The sequence below is a fragment of the Cupressus sempervirens genome, chromosome 4 (genome assembly GCF_028749045.1).
Source record: "Cupressus sempervirens isolate cs-2001-9-10 chromosome 4, ASM2874904v1, whole genome shotgun sequence".
NCBI lineage: Eukaryota > Viridiplantae > Streptophyta > Pinopsida > Cupressales > Cupressaceae > Cupressus > Cupressus sempervirens.
This window is the reverse complement of record NC_143121.1, coordinates 69,471,974-69,485,214: the sequence shown is the minus strand read 5'-3', so window position 1 is coordinate 69,485,214 and position 13,241 is coordinate 69,471,974.

Here is a 13,241-nt window from a genome sequence, read left to right as displayed (position 1 = left end):
GAGAGAGTACAAGCAATTTTAGAGTTGTCATCGCCTAGCCATAAAAAGGGGTTGCAAAATTTCATTAGTAGGATCAATTTTGTCAGGCGTTTCATACCTGGTATTGCAAATATTTTGAAGCCTTTAACAATGATGTTAAAGAAAAATATTGATTTCAGTTGGACCAAAGAAGGGAGACATTGTTTTGAAGCAATTAAAGAGGCCTTGTTTGTTGCCCCTGCTTTGGTTAATCCAGATTTTACCAAAGATTTTATTTTATATGCTTATGGCATATTTGAAACCATTTTAGCAATGTTGGTACAAAAGAATGTTGAAGGATTCAAACAACCTATTGCATTTTTTAGCAAAGGTTTGCAAGATTACAAACAAAGTTACAACATTGTTGAAAAGCGTGTTCTTGCTGTTATTAAAAGTCTGAAAAGTATTAAGGGTGGGATTTTATTGGCTTGGTCTGTTCAAAGATGCCCATACTTGGGCAAGAAAATATAAAAAATGTGCATTATTTGCCAGTAAGGAAAGGCTAGCAGCTTTAGCTTTGCAATCAATCTTGGTTGATCAGTCGTTTATGAATTGGGGAATTGATTTTTTGGGCCCCATCAATCCAAGTTCTAGTGCAAGTCATAAATGGATTCTTACAGCTACCGATCACTTTACACAATGGACTAAAATAGTATCACTGAGAAAAGCTAATAAATCAATTGTACTAAATTTTTATGATGATTTAATAACAAGGTTCAAGATTCCTAATTCAATTATTTCTGATAATGCATTAGCTTTTGTGGGAGCTAGAGTGACTAAATGGGCATTAAAGAAGGGTATATATCTCAATACCTCATCAAATTATTACCCTCAAGGTAATGGTTCAAGGGAAAGCACGAATAAGGATCTGTTAAGGATCATTAAGAGGACACTAGAGGAGAACAAACGTGATTGGTTTCAAAGTTAAAATTTGCTTTATGGTTGGATGAGATCACCCCTAAACGAATCATTGGAACATCCCCTTATGCTTTGGTATATGCCCGAAAGAGGCTAAATTGCCTATTACTACTGAGTTTCCTTCCCTACAGCTTATTGATCAGCTGATATTATTTGAAGAACAAGATCCTCTCAAGCTAAGGTATGCTAAATTGTTAGAGTTAGAAGAAGAAAGGAGTGAAGTGTTATAGAAAATGGAATATCAATAGTTACAGATGAAGAAAACATTCGATAAAAAGGAAAAGGATTGTCATTTTAAGGAAGAAGATATAGTGTTGAAGTGGGATATCCTCAAAATAAGACCAAGGTAGCATGCTAAATTTGATCATTTTTGGGCAAGCCCTTTTTAGATAATTGAATGCAAGCAACACAATGCATTTCAACTTGCTACTCTTGAAGGAGATGTTCTACCAATCCTTGTGAATGAGATACACTTCAAGGCTTGCTTTGAGATATGATCTATCTTTTACTTGTTTTCTAGGATTAGGTTTCATGATTTCAATAAATGCATCTATAAATTAGTTTATGTTTTACCTAAGTATTGTCCATGCACATGTCAGTTTGTTTTCTTTCCTAAGATAATTTCTTGTTTTTCCTTAAGTGTTTAGTTTTGTCAAGTTTCTAGTTTGGGTTGTTTATATTTCATTTCATGGCTCCCCACCTCATTCATACATATCAATGCATGAGTTGAATGCATGCACCTAATCAACACACACATGCATATGCATACACCTAGTGTTGTAGTCATTTCATGTCATACTGTTAGTTCCATACTCCCATACATGGTTGTCAACCCTAGCCATATGCATACACTTACATCTATTAATCACCTACATTCATCCAATTCATACATTGACATGTGTGCTCAAGATGGATAAACTATAAATTAATTGACTTCTAAATTTGATACTTAGGTCTAATCATGCATGTCAATTAGTCTAAAAAGAGTTTTTAGGTCTCATTAGACTCATTCACATACATCCCAAACCCAACTAGCAACTTTAGAAGTCATGTTAGGTCTGGTCTAGGTCCAAGGAATGCATAAAGTTTAGACTCTCATGCCCAATGGATATCAAAGGCAACTGATCAAGTGTCTAATAGGCAGATAATTAGCAAAGGTTGCCAAAAATGTTACTCAATTTTTATGCATGTTCAAATGGAGTAAAGTATGCATGTTTATCACCTTCAAGTTATCCTCAAAATTGCTAAAAAAGAAGCATTTTTATTCATATTGAAACAATATACAATGTTTTTGTATTATTCACCATGATGGTACAATTAATGTTTACAAGTGTGGAATAAAGATGCTGAAAGTAAATTCCTATTACACATTTGACCATAATAGTAGTCTCTATCTATTGATATATATTCTGACTCTATTGAAATGCATAACATGAAAGCAGTATAAAGAGAGGAAAGGTCATGTGCATCAGTCATTTCCTATAATGAATGGTTGAGTTGTATGCATCCACTTCCATCTTTTTGTTTCCCCGAACTGTGTCATTTCCATGCATCTAATCCCTACATTCATGAATAAATATAGGTTAGATCCAATGGATCTAAGCAATGCTAGTACTTTTCTTCACCTCACATTCATAGTCTTAACATACTACTGATCTTAGCAAAATAAAGACATACATCAACAGAGAAAGAGGACAATTATGATAAATGCTTCAATATTAACATGTTTTTTTCTTATACAGTGGATCATAATAGATTGAATTAAATTTGATGGTTGATTCATAATGGAAAATAAAAAGTGTTAAAGGGACAAGTCACTTTGATTTGAAACCTTTTGCTTTCAATAAATTGAAGAAATCATATTCTAATGCAACAATATAAGTTTTAGATTTACATAAGATAGGATGGTTATAAAGAAGAGTTAAAGATGGACTAGTGAATGCTACAACAAGTATAAATAGGGCTGAAAACATCAAGTTGAAGCAAAGAGCAATACAAGTGTGCTGAGAGGGAAAAGCTATAGTCAGCTAAAGAAATGAAACATTATCTTCAAAATATATGATATGATTTATATGAGAAAGTAAAAATTTCTTGTCATATTTTAAATACAGGTTTGGAAGTAATGTAGGCAATGAAACAGATAAGACATAGAATGGAACCTTTATCTTTCTAGCATAAAGTTTAAAGAATGGAGTAATAAACAACAATCACTATTTAGGACAAAGCAATGTATTATCAAGGGTTGAAATTAAACAACAAAGAAGGAGCTCTTAGCTAGGAATTTAAAGAAGTCACACAAAATACCAAAGGGTAGTTGTGGGAACAATCCTTCCAATCAAAGATCAATTACTATAAAGAAAAAAACCACATGCAAATAGTGTTGAGGAGAAGGAAATTGAAGGAAATGATATATATAAGTTTTCATTCAAGTGGTTGTTATGTCATACAACTATTTGCCCTACCAAAAATCCAATAGCGGAAATTTATATGTTGGAAATCCATACAAACGAAAGATAGATGCCATATAATTGAGATAAAACATTTTCTCGATGAAGGAATGAATTTAGAGTCACGAATGAGGTTTATACAGCAAATAAATCTTAAGGAAAATAAGATTGGTTATAGGTAGAAAACCCCAATGGATTTACATCAGGAAAAAAAGCTTCAATATTTTTTTTTTTAATGGCAAGAATCAAGATAACCCATAAATTTCTTAGCATCAACAATTATCAAACTCAGTTACGACAGCTAGTCATGGCATTCAACAATGAAACTCGTGTAGAATAAAAAACACCGCAACATGGACAAGAAGTAATAATGGCTTACCCAACAACAAAAGAGCCATGACATAAACCAATAAGGAGATGAGCCAACACAAACAACTGAGACATTCACGACATGGAGATGGAGAAATCTAGAGCCACGAAATGATTAAGTAGAGTCTTCATGACTACGAATGAAGAAATTGCCCCAAAGACAACAGTCATCATGGTGTTTATGGCATCAACCCTACCAGCACTCACAACATCAGCACTCACGACTGCAAATGAAGAAATAACTCCAAAGATAATAACCAACAACCAACACTCACAACATAAAAAAGGACAAGACCCATTTGGGCAACAAGGAAAGATATGGCTGCATGGAGATAAAGCAGCCACAAAATAGCAGGAGAAGTCACAACATTCACAAGTTGGGCCATACCAACAGAAAATACCATCCAAATAACAAACCCACATGTCAATCACCATGACTCACAACATTAGAGACATCTATCCAAGATCAACAAAGGAAAAATGGAGAGTCACAACACCTAATGAACAAAGCATTCATGGAAAATACATCAACAGAGGAAAGGAGCCATGAAGGTTGCAATTAGTCATGAAAATGGAATAACTAACGTCCAACTCTAGTATACAACAGTAGGAGACCAGTATCAGAAAATGGCATCATAGAAGATAGTCACAATTTGGACAAAAGCCAGAGCAAAATGCAAATCACTTGCAAAAACTAGGGCAACATGTGGCCAAGGTTTCTCGAAAACCTTCTCTCCAAAAGTAGAGCTTCAAAATGGCCCAAATAACTATTGTTTTATGCTTTTATTATTCCCCTCAATTGCATTTTATAAAATTTCAAATTCACAACAAGGCATGAAGAGATGGTAAAATATTAATTAAAACTAATGGTATAGGATTAAAATTTGAAAAATCCATATTATTTGTTTTGGTTAGATAATGTATTTATTATTATTGCATTTTGAAAAACTTGTAAAAATTATTATAATTAGTTGATAAATTATGAATCAACTAGTTAATAATAATAACAAAAAATGCAATAAATAATAAATAATGTTTAAAGGTAGAGTTAAAATTGGACAAGTGTTGTCAAGAGGTAATTGCATGTTTTAGTGCCTAAATTTAGGGGATTGCTATTTTTAGATTCGTAAATCAGATTCATGACTTTGGAGTCAATTATGGAGCAATTTTTGGCAATTTTTAGAGTCTTCTTGGACTTGTTTACATGTGTGTGTGGTCAAGATACAGTTTGGAGTATATGAGGCATACTTTTGGAACCGTTAGGCTATTTTTATAAACAATTAACTTATAATTTTGACCCTCACTTCCTGATTTTGTGGGAAGGTGGTGTTGAGTTCATTATTGTTATATACCCATTTTATTCATAGAGAATGGGTTCAAATTTTGAAAGGAGAGAGATGTGCATGTGATATTCGTCCTTGACATCTTATTCTCAATTTTTTTGAGCTATTATGCAGAGATATTGTTATTTGGGCCTTTGATCGTAATACAATTTTCATTGGATTCAACTTTTGGAGTAAAGGATTTGGTTGTATGCTTTGTGGTGATTGATGTTATTCAACTGTGTTTTATTGATAAACCTTTTGGGTAATGTCTCATTTCACATCTTTTATGTATGATATCTATTTTTCATAAGTTTTGACTTGTGTTTTCCTTAGTGATATATTGAATTCTGATTGATTTCCTTTCGTATATTCATGTTTTAACCTTCTCTTAAATGAATTAACAATTCTTTCAAGTTATGTTTTCATGATTATATGTTGAAATCATTCATTGTGTTACAAGTATAACAGTTATTTGCATTATTATTTCTGGTGTATCACCTTTGTTTTCATCATTTAGGTTTCCATTTTCAAGTTTACCTCTTTATCCTTTTCCATACAAATTTCAGGTCTTCATTAGCATAAGTGAGATATCAGATATATCAGATAGGATCCAGCCTAGAATCTAGAGGTTCAATCAGGTCATAGGTTACCCACAACCTATAAATGATCAGATGTTTCTCCAAAAGCACTAAGGGTTTCAAGACTTAGAGATATTAGGTTGCAAATTTTGGAGATAACAATTACCATGGCTTGAAAATAACAAGAGAGTGAATATTGAAGCAATTGTCTATGTAGTGATCAACATGAGAATATAATGTGTTGTTACAAGGAACTCTGAAGATCGGCAATATATCAAAGAGGGAGTTCATATCTTGCTTGGGTTGCATGGATAAGAATTAGAATAGAACTAAGGTATTAATGAACATCTGACACTAAGCACAGAGGGAGTTTGTTTGATGTAGTACATTTTTTGGATTGTATGGTAACTAGATGTGTTACCGTCAATTCCAAAGAGGGAGATTGTGAGAAACTACAATTGGAACAACTGTTATGTTGTCATTGATGTCAAACCTTATTGGTAAGACATTTTGTTATCTGATTTGAGTATCATATCTAGATGATTGATGAAGAGGATTTGAGGGGTTGGACATAACAATAACACCTAGAGGAAATGTTGAGTTATGAGAATAAACTACAATGGATACTTGATTAGTTAAACTTTTGACAAGATAAAGTGATTGTTTAAATCTTTCTATAAGTAGAGAAGACAATTGTATTGAAGCCTTGAAGAAGTGATCAAAGATTGACCAAATGCATAGGCTTGACCGAGCAAAATAGAAGAAGATTAAGGAATTTGCAATATTATAGCAATGCTAGTGTTGACCAAGCCATATGATAAGTCGAGCAGGAGTAGTGTTGTCCAAGCATCAGTATTGACTGAGTCTCAGTATATATGCCTAATATAAAAGTTAATAGTGACTGAGTAACCTAGTGATAATCAAGCATTAGAGCATAGTGTTGGCCGAGGGACAATATTTTAATAGTTTATGAGGAAATTGTGATTTCCAAATGACATAGTTGATTTCTTGGAACGTGCAAAACATTTTGAAGATAAGGATGGATGATCTGGAACATTCAATTCAAGGCAAACCATGTTTGTGCAATTCTATGCAAGGATTTCAAGATAAGTTTCTAAAAAGGAAGGAGATGAACAAGAAGGTGTATAGATTCGATGAATTAGATTGTAACCCTAAGATCTACAACAATTTTTAAGTGGAAAAAGATTAGAAATACCTATTTAAGGAGGCAGAAGAGCTAAGCTCATATGTGTGCAAGTGGATGCGAAGACCTGGCAAAGTTGGAGCAATTGTTGATGCTATTTATTGGTGAACTTAAGTAGGCCGCTGAATAGAGTTGTGAAGAAGTAAATGATGATAACTTAAATAGTTGCCAAGTGAATCAAAGATAGAAATTGTCATGAAGGCTAGTTATTGGATCAACTTATGAACATAATTTTGATTTGTATTTGCAAAGTGAGTTGTACTTTTTCATATCAAAACCTATTGTTACTTTCTAACCATTGTATCAATATTGAAATCCTTTAATCAAGGTTGACCTAACAATTATATGTAAATCCTTTAATCAAGGTAGCATTCTAATGGAATGTTCTAAACTCCTCTAACAAGGCCATTCCTAACAGGGTGATTAAGTCCTTTAACAAGGTCACATTTAATCTAGTGTGTTTTGTAACCTTTAACAAGGTTGGCTCGTAATTGAGTTCACTTTAGAAGAGTGGAAAGATTGGTGACATGTTACTAGTGGTTTTTCCCAAATTTGATTTCCACATTAAATCCTAGTGTCAAAATTGTGTGGATGTTATTTGTGATGTTTTTATAGTAAATGTTTTACATTCTACAAAGTCTATTATATTTAGGACCATGGACTACTAGTTGATGTTACGAATAATATGATATAGATGTTGAGCTAGTGGATGTTAAGATTTGAAGAAGTTTAAGTGTTTTTTGTTCAATTGGTACATATGGACCTTGGATGACTGATTCACTGTAATGCCCCGCCAAGGGATCCAAAGAATTATACTAAGTTTGTCAAACAAATTTTTTTTTTTTAACATGAAAGATAAACCATTCATAACACTTGCGGAAGCAATAGTAACATCCAACTGAAAGTAAACATAACATACGTAACAAGTTACATTCTTTAAAGATCCCCTAACGTTGAATTACTTCTAATCATAACTTATTCATCTAACATTACATCCTTAACAATGAAATAACAAGGACACATCCAATGTTCTTAAACCATATACAAGTGTACATTTTAGATTGCTCAATCATCCACTATACCTGTTACAAGGTATGAAAAGCTTAAAAGAATAAACATCCATGTAAATAAAGTACATCATCATCCAATATTAATCCATGATGCAATTAAAGTAAATAAAACCATAAACATTACATGATACATCATCATCATGAAGATATAAACATTCATAATAAAAGATAACCATACATCACAAACATAACTAACTAAGTGCATGGTTCCTCCCAACCGTAAATAGCATCATTAGACCATCATGGATCCTAGTCATCCCTCTGTGCGTAACATTCCAAAGCACCGAAGAGATCATCGGCTATAAACATAGTAGGAATGTCACTCCTAAAACATCCTACTAACATGCAAAATAAGGCATAAAGTAACATCATCTAACATATGCAAACCATCAATATAAGAAACATACCAATAAATGCATCCATCATAAGGTATATCATCTACCATAATGCTCCAAGAACATAATGAAGATAAATACCAACCAAGAATGCTCCAGCCACGGTGTCTCAAACGGATCTCAAATGATAAGAGTGGAAAAATACTACCACCCGACCGCGTGGAACCTAAATGGTCCACTCCCACCGTGCTGAGGAGATAATCTCAAGTCCCAAACAGGCTATCAAAATTACATAGCACAAATCTCTAAAGTCCAGGAATCCTAAAAGTATACTAACTCAAAGTTTTCATCACACACAAAACCGACATCTAATTCCCAGAGGCACACAATGACATGTAGGAAACCTACTCTGCAAGCAGGAAAGTGTCATCGCATTTATCTCGTACAAGTTACCCTGGCAGTTAGCTAAACTCCACGGGTCCATACAGATCTCATGCGGCCACTAGTATCCTCTCATACTGACGAGGCATACTATGGAATGCAAGGTCGCAACCATGCGTCTCACTACTCCCATCCTAGCCTGTACAAGCGCTCAAGGCATGGATGAGAACCAAAAAAATTATCTTTTTAGGTTCGTTTAATCCCCATTTAGTGTGTAAATGTTATCACTTATTAACCAAACTTACAATGAGTTATCCCGGCAGCCACTTAGGGCCCCGACCCCCATTGCAAGCCACTTTCCGACACTACAAGTAGATTACCTACCCTAATGCTCATGGTATCATAATCACCACAGTCCTGTACAAGCTACTGTAAAGAAATCCAAAAGATAATCCATAAAAAGAATCATCAAATATCCACAATAAGAATCATCAAATATCCATGATAAAATCATCAAATATGCATAAAAGCATCAAATCTCCATGAGCAATATCCATAGAAAATCATGACCACAACAGTTCTCTATTGGCAACTGAAGGCATCACTGATAATCATAAGTATCCATTGGTTCTCAATAACCAAAATAAATCATCACATCCATTGGTTCTCAACAAGCAACCAAGAATATCTCAAAATCATACTGATCGAAGACTCCAAAATGGTTGAGTCAAACATGTCACAACATGACATCATCAAGAATAAATCCACATTATAGTCCCATCATGGCGACTAGAAAATAATCCAAGGATAACTGATCGATGACTCAAAAATGATTAGCTCGGTATCTCATACACATACATCTCAACTTCACACATGAAGACTGATGAACAAATACAAACATTTCATAGAGCATACAATCACATAACCATGGTTGGGCTTATAAAGATCGAGACCAAAAAGATCAACATGCCAACACATCTCATAACCCCCGAGCCTTTGGTAACAACCTAGGACTGGTCATCACTAGTCAACCCAAAACCCAAAACAAGAAGCATATAGAATACACGATGCAAACACATGTTTTGGTTTACTAAATTCACATAGTTAAATAATGTGTAGAGTTTCATTTTCCATTTTCAAGTGTAGGGTTTTCAGTTTCATGTTTGCAAGTATACTTTCAAGCGTCTTAAGTTTCATCTTTTGACTTACAAGTCAACCCATTTGTTCCCCGATAGCATTATCCTAAGAATAACTTAAGGATAAATATTTACTAAACTGGTCATCATTGACCCTTAATCAACTTGTTCTTTTTTTAACCATGACCCATATTCTAATTAATTAACTCTCCTTTAATGTTACTTCAACTTTTTACATAAATCAAGGATCATTAATCGTTAAATTATAAGAGAACCAATTATCATTCTTCGAATAAGATATCTTAACTTAATTAGAATGATCAATTAAATCCATCAATTAACATAGGCACACCATCTATGACCTATTATCATTCTAATAATTCTTGATTAAATAATATTAAAATTTAAGCCTTTAATTCAATCGTTATCATCATTGACAACCATATAATATCTAAAATCATAATTCAAGTCAAAAGATTTATCAACTTCAATATAGATAATCTACAATCTCGTTAAAGTAATTATATCAAATAAATCTCTATAACTTAATTATTAATTAAATCTACTTAACTCTCATTAATTGATTAATTAATAACTACACAGCCATTCCATCAACCTAATGAATTTTAGTTGACCAACAATAGTTTGCACAAGAAAAGTCATTCTGATATTAATATTTTGATGATAATACTAATAATAAGTTATTTTGGAAATCTTATCCATAATGACTACATTCATCTTTCTTAACGATTTCGTATTAATGATAATCATTTCCTAGTTAAATCTCTATCACATTTAATTATATTGACAACTCATTAACTGATTAAAATCATTTATAATCCAAAAACTAATGTCTTTACAAGACTTCAATCGTTAAATGATCTCTTCTAGATTAATTCTAATTGAATTAGCCATTTTTATTAATAGCTTGTAGACCCAACAAACATTAATAAATGATAACTATAATTAATCGATCTGGAGAAACCTTGCATAAACTTCATCAGTTAATATCTAACTCTTAACACCATTAGGTGTATCAATAATTTACATAACGAATTAAGAATAACATATTAATTCAATTCATAGCATTGTTATGATATAACAATGACTCCCTTTATTGATTAACCTAAGTTAATTCATATTTAAATTAATTGACAAACATGTAGCTCACCATTTACAATCAGATTATTATATTAATAACTCAATTAGGACTTGATGAAATATTATCAAAATTTGAAGCACTTAACGGAACCATTCCATTATTAAAATTGATCTAAGGCTTATTACTATACTCTAATTATTAATCAATCTCAATTAAATTTAATTGAATTAATTAATAATTATAGAAAAACTAACTATACTTATCATTTATTAATAGTTTGTTAATCTTAACAATGATTAATAAATGATCATTCCAATATTATAGTGGTTAATATTTGAATCATATTTTCATTCATTTAATCAACCAGTCAAAGAATATCAAATCCTCCATATCAATATCTCTTTTCGATTAACAATAGATGACAATTATTATTAATTCGATAAACAATTATCAACATTCATCGTTTATAAGTAATAAGGCTGAAGTCAAGTGCTATATATGTATATATATAATATAACTATTACCAAAGCACATATATAATATTATATATATATATATATATATATATATACATATACACACATATATATACATACATACATATACATACATATAGATATACATATATATATACATATATGTATAGATGTATACATATATATGTATAGATGTATACATATATATGTATAGATGTATACATATATATGTATAGATGTATACATATATATGTATATATGTATACATATATATGTATATATATATATATATATATATATATATATATATATATATATATATATATATATATATATATATATAATAATTACAATTTCGAAATATCATTGAAAGATCAAATTGCATATTATTCATATTGCAAAATGGTTAACTAAACAATGTATGCATTTTACATTATGGCGCAGGCTTTGAGCCGCTGCCACCCAAGTATACGGCAGTGCCGTGTGGCAGAGAACAGGCCTGTCGTGGCGGTTGAGTGCCCCGTCGCGGGTACCCTGCAGTATGCAGGTACCCTGCGACCACTGTCGCAGAGGGAAGGTACGGGGTGCGGGTCCGTCCCCCCCGGTAATAATATATATATATATATATATATATATATATATATATATATATAACGTTTTTAAATAAACGTTTTTTTTTTTTATTAATTCGGTTTATAATAAACATTATCACCATATACAAATTCGAATTGTAAATAAAGTATCTCAAATATATACATATATGAATATATATATATATATATATATATATATATATATATTTACACACACACACACACACACACACACACACACACACACACACACATATATATATATATATATATTTACACACACACACATACACACACACACACACACACACACACACACACACACACACACACACATATATATATACAAAATTTGTTATCAACCATTATTGCATTTAAAATACACATATATAATTTTATATATATGCATATTTACAAAAGAAAATGTATACTTAGATTTAAAGGACTTTTCTAAACAAGTATTTTCCTTTTAGGTAATTTGTTTTTGTAAAACATATCCATTAATCTATCCAATAGGTTTAACTATTGATTTGAAATCACCTTTCTCAAATTAATTTTAATTCAAACCCAAACCCGTATAGATCTAATGTCTCTTTAATTGGATCTAGGGTTTTCTAATGTTTTCTTTGCAACTCTACATATCTAGATTCCAATTCAAATTGCAAATTCATTCATGGAATATAATCAAACACATATAACAAACATGATGAAGACAGGAAGAGAAATGGTGCAAAGAGAATGTGAGAATATCATGAGTGCACCTGGACACTAATGCTAACTTGCCATGCCTCAGAAGTCCATAGAGAATCCCTTCCTCTCCATCATTCGCAATTCCTCCATGATACAGCCAATCGAATCCTCCAAGTGACTAGAAGAGCTAGAAGAAGCATAGAAACATGTAGAGACATATGAGCATATGAGCTTCTCCAATGCCTGTAAGCTTTGAAGCTTCCATAAGGCTTCCCTTAAGATTTTTTTTTTAAACACACTAGGAGCACCTCTATTTAAAGGCCTCTAAGATGCATCTAGAGTGTCTCTAGAAACAGCTAGAAGATAAGCATGACAACCAAGCATGAGTCTTCTCCAACCTTCTAGATGAGTCTTAAGGTTGTAGACACCATGTGCTCAAATAAAATGCTAACTTCTAAGTGTAGACAACTTATGCATTCTTAGAGTGCAAACTCCAGTGTTGTCTACATGACAACTCACGAGAATTTGCAAACTCCTATGTGAGCCAATATTAAAAATAATTCACATTAATTAATATAATATTTAATTTACTCTTTTCA